The sequence below is a fragment of the Hipposideros armiger genome, unplaced genomic scaffold (genome assembly GCF_001890085.2).
Source record: "Hipposideros armiger isolate ML-2016 unplaced genomic scaffold, ASM189008v1 scaffold_897, whole genome shotgun sequence".
In the NCBI taxonomy this organism is placed as follows: domain Eukaryota; kingdom Metazoa; phylum Chordata; class Mammalia; order Chiroptera; family Hipposideridae; genus Hipposideros; species Hipposideros armiger.
This window is the reverse complement of record NW_017732247.1, coordinates 631,964-638,101: the sequence shown is the minus strand read 5'-3', so window position 1 is coordinate 638,101 and position 6,138 is coordinate 631,964.

Below are 6,138 nucleotides of genomic sequence, written 5' to 3'. Positions count from 1 at the left end.
TTTCTGTTGACAAATGATATCATTGTCTACCTAAAAAAGAGCAACAGACTCTTAAAAGCAAAGGTGTGTACTCTCTAATACTCAGAAAGAGGTGGCTATCCCCGCTGTACCTGGGCCCTGTGAACCCCACCCCAGGATTCAAGGTGGCAGACACTCCAGCATGTGGGCTGGAGACAGTCCTGGCCTCTGCCCCAGACCTCTGCATCCCCCAGAGACTGTTCTCGGCCCTGTTCTTCAGCTGGTGGCAATTTGGGGGGAGACACTTGGAAGCCTTGGGAATCCTGAGTCAGAAGCCAAAGTTGGGGAGGGGAGTCCGCCTGCCCCGGGTCCCTGCCTGGGGTCCACACCCCATCCCAGCGCCTGGCACTGCATGCCAGTTTGCAGAGGGCAGGTTTGGCATGGGCTCGGCTTGCTTCATAAGGTATCATTTTCCCGCATATGGTTTGTGGCTTTCATTTGTGCTGCTTGCGGGGGCTTACAAATGTAAGGGTGCTGATTAGTTGATATTGAAAACCATTGCTGGGCTGGCCGAGTGGCGCGATGGTTAAGAACTNTGCTCTTGGGAGGGGGCACAGCTCAGAGTCTGTCCTGGGCTCCTTGTGGGGCACAGCACAGGCTCCACGTAGGTCTGTCTTCTCAGGGACCCTGGACACTGTCCAGGTGACTGTGTGTCACGGCAGAGTGGCCTCCTGAGCCTGGACCAGCTGCAGAGTCTGCTCAGGGGTCAGCTTGAGAGGCCGCAGACCATGGTGATGGCCTCCAGAGACACTCACTAGGCTCATGTGTCCTAGGTTTGGCTGCTAGTGACAGTCGTATATATAACGAGGGGTTCATTCTCTCCTCTAAAATGAGTCCACAGGGGGCCACTTGGGGCCGGCACACTGGTCCTCAAGGTCATCTTATACCCAGACTCTGTGTTTCTGATCTGCCGTTCATAGCCTCAGCTTCACTCCTCAAGGTCAGGAGAATGCTGTCGGGCTCCAGTGGCCAAATCTACACAGCATCCTGAGGAAGGGGCCACAGGAGGCCTCCTCCAGCTGTGTGGCTCCCAAGGTGTGAAATGGAATAACTCGTGAAGGACAACTTGGCAGCGCTGACTCAGGTCAGGGTTCTTTCAGTTGTGATTCTATCAGTTCTGGGGATTTCCCTGCACACACACCTGTGCTCTTAAGCAAAGACTTTATATGGGGCCATTCAGTGCTGCCTGGAGGGCAAGGATAGGAGATTAGAAGTGATTCAGACTTCAGCAAGGGCTGATTAGAAGCCATAGTTCATCCACATCCCAAACACCAGCAGCTACTGAAAAGCATCACTGTGCTGCCCGCTGTGGAGAGAGCTCTGGGCTCTAGGACCTAGAAGGACAAGAGGCACCACCGTCTGGTGGCACAGACGCTACTGCTCATGTAGCAAGGGCGTGGATTCGTGTCCTGGGGCTGCCGGAGCAGATGACCACAAACATGGTGCCTAAAACATCAGAAATCTATCCTCTCATAGTCCTGGAGGCCCGAAGTCCAAAGTCAGAGGGCTGGCAGTGTGCCACCCACTCCCCAGAAGTCTCCAGGGGAAGACACTTCCTCCCATTCCAGTTTCCGGTGGCCATGGCCCTCCAGGCTCCGCTGGGTCTTCACGGGCCTTCTTCTCTCACCATTCGCTCTAGGGTGGTCTCATCTCCAGACCCTCAATCTACTACCTCTGCAAAGACCCTTTTTCCAGATAAGGCCACCTTCACGGGCACCAAAGATTAGGGTGTGGACTTCATTTTGGGGCCACCATTCAGCCCACTATGGGTTGAATGGTGTTCCCACAAGAGATATGCTGAGGTCCGAACCCCCAGGATCTCAGGGTGTGACCTTGTTTGGAACAAGGATCTTTGCAGATGCCAGTAGTTGAGAGGAGGTCACCTGGGGTCGGGTGTTCCCTCATCTAGTCGGACTGGCGTCCCTAGAAGAAGAGGGGAGACACAGGGAGAGGCCGGGTGACCATGCAGGCAGAGTTTATTTAGAGCGATGCGTCTACAAGCCCAGAATTACCGGCACCACCAGAAGCTGGAGAGAGGCCTGGAGTGGCGTCCCTCACAGCCCCCAGCAGGAACCAGCCCTGTGGGCACCTGGATCGTGGACTCGTGGCCTCCAGAGCTGTGAGAGCACGAGTTTCTGTTGTTTGAAGACACCCAGTCTGTGGAACTTCGTTGCGGCGGCCCCAGGACACCGCTGCACCACCTGTTCCCATCGGCGTCCCCACCTGGTGACCACGTGTGGCACTTAGCCCAGGAGGAAGTGTTAGCTCAGGCCAGTGCCTGACCACTGCCCACAACCTGGGCATTTCCCTGCCCCAGGCCCTCTGGGAGGGTGGGCAGAGAGGATGTCCTTGGGGAGACCAATCACCTCACAACTCAAGGGACCTAGCACTGAGTGACCATGTCTGGGCCTGTGGTGGGGCTGCCACGACCAGTCCTTGGTTCTTATGCAAATCAAGTGAGACCTGGGGGCTGCCCGTCTATTTTGGTTCTGGGGCCCCATGACTGACGGGCCAACCATGGGGACCCTGGTGGGCCCTGTGGCCTCTGACAACATTGACTCTGGTGGAGAAGGCTCCGTCATTTCCACAGCAATCAGAGGCTGATGAGGCAGGTGGGCAGCGAGGCATAGGGGTGGGGCTGTGAGTGATAAACCCATCCCAGGTCCCCACCCATCTCTGCACATCACCACGAAGCAACCCTGAGAACGCTCTGAACCCTCCCAGCCACTCAAGCTACACATGTGCCCCCATATCAGGGGCTCCCCACACCCATTAGCAAAGGGCTGCTGACCCCTCCCCCAAATCAACCCTGGAGAAACTCCTGAGGCAAGAAGGGGAGTGTGGACTCCACGAGCAACGTAATGAGACCTCAGAAGCTGTGGGGCGGCTGCAGCCTGGGCAGCAAGGGACAGGAGAGGGGACAGCAGGCTGTTCAGGGCTCAGTCCTCACTGTGCCAGGCCTGGCCCCTCCACCACCATGATGGCAGCCACCACCAAGGTCAGTGGTGGCTTTGAGTCAAGTCCCAACCCCACACACACCCACCTGGGTGAGCACATGCGACGCAGGCCTCTGCCTCTCCCCCCTGATCCCTTGCCCTTTAAACCGGGGACCGCCTCCCCAGATGTGCTTGTCCCTGAGAGTGCGGCCACACGGGGGGAGTGGCAGTGGTGGCCTGTAGCACCTGGGGAGCGTCTCCCATTTTTACTTGAACTCACCAGCCCAGGCATGGTCCAGCCTGGCTGGCGGTGCTTTTGTCCGCATGGCCAGCCAGAGGGGGACGCACATGCAGACGCCAAGTGGACCTGCCGTCACACACGGACTAAGGCAGAATCACCAAGACAGGTGTACCAGTAAAATCAACATACTTGAAAAAACAAGGGAAGTTACCAGGAACAAGAATTCATTTTAGGAAAATAACTGAAGGCGAGAATTCTGTAAGAGAAGCGTAACAGCTGGAATCCGCGGGTGGAGAGGCAGGACGGGATCAGCCCAAGGCCTCGCTGTGGGCAGCAGGCAGGAGGACGGGGCAGGGACTTAACCCACTGCCTGAACGGGAGGAGAACCAGAACGTGCCAACAAATAAACCGAGGGACTCGGTTTCCCAGAATCAGAGAAAGGAGAGCCCTTGGGCTGAAGGGGCTCAGGGAGCATTCTAGAGGAGATGTAAGGAGACCCAGCCCTAACACGGGGTGGTGACATTGAACAGGATCACGGACAAGAGGGAGGTTCTAAAAACAATGGGAGACAAAGAGGGATCCTCCTGAAAGGGGACACGCGTGGTGTCGGATTTCTCGGCAGCCTGGCAGGACGGGAGACAAAGGTGTCTTGTTCTGACGCACTGGAGGAGAGACCGCTGGGCCTCAGATTTTCATATCCAGACATTCAAATACTTTCAAATGCAGTCATACTAGTAACAGTGTTCTCAGACCTCCAAGTCCGCCCATGCTGAGAGCAGCTGGAGGTCACAGGAAGGGGAACGTGAGATGGGGAAAGAGACAAGTGGGAGAGAGCCGCCAGAGATGGGGTGGGTGGGGAGTGGCCTGTCCCAGCCCCAGGACACAGGAGGAAGTGCGGCCAGAAACACCGGGAAGGAAGACTCCATAAAGCCTGCTGAACGGAAAAGCAGGCAGGAGGGGCTCAGGACATGCCTTGTCAGAGGTGCACATACTGAGAAAAATAAGGAGGAAATCAGCACGAGGATGAGGCCTAAGAACAGCCAAGAACAAAAAAATAATATGTTCCTTTTAAAATCAGCAAAAGAAAATTTGATTTATCCAATGGGAAGCAGAAAAGGAAAACAAAAAGAAATAAAAATAAGGCACCGTGAACAGAATACATGTAATAAGATGGCAGAAAACAATGCAGACATAACAGCAGCTACATGGTGTGAATGGGTTAAGCTCACCCAGAAGGGATTCTCAGGCTGGATTTGAAAAAAGAACAGACAAGGTCCAGCAGTGTGCTGTGTGCGTGGGGCAGAAAGTAACCTCCCCCTTTACCCTTCTAAGTTCTTCTGGCTGGACTAACAACCAAATAGACAGATTAACAGGAGGAAATGGCTGAATTAAATTATGTATGTGTGCATGGGAACCCCACATATGAGAGAGTCTGGGACAAACCCGGAAATGAAGGCTATGTAGCATTCTGGGCTAAAGAAGAGGAAGGGGCTGGGGTTTCAGAGGGGAGGAAGATCATTGCGGGGTGACAAGAAGTGCTCAGTAATTAGAAGTTTGCCCTGCCCTGGGGATAGGTCATAAAAAGCTATCTCTTATTAAGGGCAAGGTCTCCGACTTCCAGGGAGAGGTGAAAGTCTCTTGTGAGCCCTGCAGGGTCTCAACTGCCTGAAACTCAAAGTAACCCACCCCTTGGGGGAGTCCTGTGTCAAACCCCTTCTTTTACTTGAATCCTTCCTGTCTGCCTCATTTAGTTTCTATGTGCTGAGACGAATAAAGCTCCCTTTCCGAAGCAGGTTTTTCTGAATTCCTTTAGACAGGTAAGGGGCAGGGGTGGGACGGGGAAGAGGGGGTTGTCAAAGGTTCTTTCTGAGTCTTTTGTTTCTTAAAAACAACCGGCTTAAAATAATATCCACCAAAGGCATATTTTGGGGTGGCAAACTCTGCTTCCCTTCATCTGAAAGGGACAATCTTAAAGCAAAAAGCCACATGAACCAAAAGAAAGCCATCTTGAACTCTGACCAAGTAGAACTACAGACACACACCATGGCGGATGGGTGTTACACATGCCGGCAGAAGGAGCGACAGGACAGAGCCCCCAGCAGCCTCACAGTCTGTAGGAGACGGAGGGCAGATAGGCCCGCCAATAGCACCCCCCCCCCCGCAGAAACCAGCAACAAATATGGAGAGATATAGTAAGTCTTATTTGTTGCGTACTTGGAGACTCACTAGACACACACCCCACAGACAGAGCACACGTTTCTTAGTCCACAGGGGACGTTTCTGCCCATTTATTACAAAGGAGTCCTAGAATATCCCAATGGCCAATAACACATGATGGTCTGACCAAAAGGCAATAAAGTTAATTTATTTTTAATTAATTAACCAATCTCTAACCACAAAAGTCCCATGAAGCAATGGCTACTCTACCACGACCTACATCTCCCAGTAACCAGGGCAGCAAACTGTGACCATGTGACAGGTTTGGGCCAAAGATGTGCAGTACCCTCTTTCCTTTCCCGAGGGCCAGGATGCTGGCGCAGCGGTGGATGGCAGGACAGTAAAGGAAGGAAACTGGGTCTCTTATGAGCCCCGGAGCAGCCCCCACCAGCCTGTACACTTGCATCTGGACTTTTCCTGTGATGGGGAAGTAAATATGTTTCTAAGCCACTGTCTCTTTGGGTCTCTTTGTAGCATCAACCTGGTTTGTGCCCTAATGAATACATCCTACATGGTTAGAAACTAAATAACATGTTACCTGATAACCCTTGGGTTAAAATGGAAACTATAAAGCAAATTCAAAAATACTAAGAACCACATGGCAATGAAAATATCACATATAGGGCCGGCTGAGTGGCGTGATGGTTAAGAACTGGCTTGGGACGCCAGAGGGCCCCGGTTCGGATCCCACATGAGGGCCAATGACACTGCCCTCCACAGCTAAGA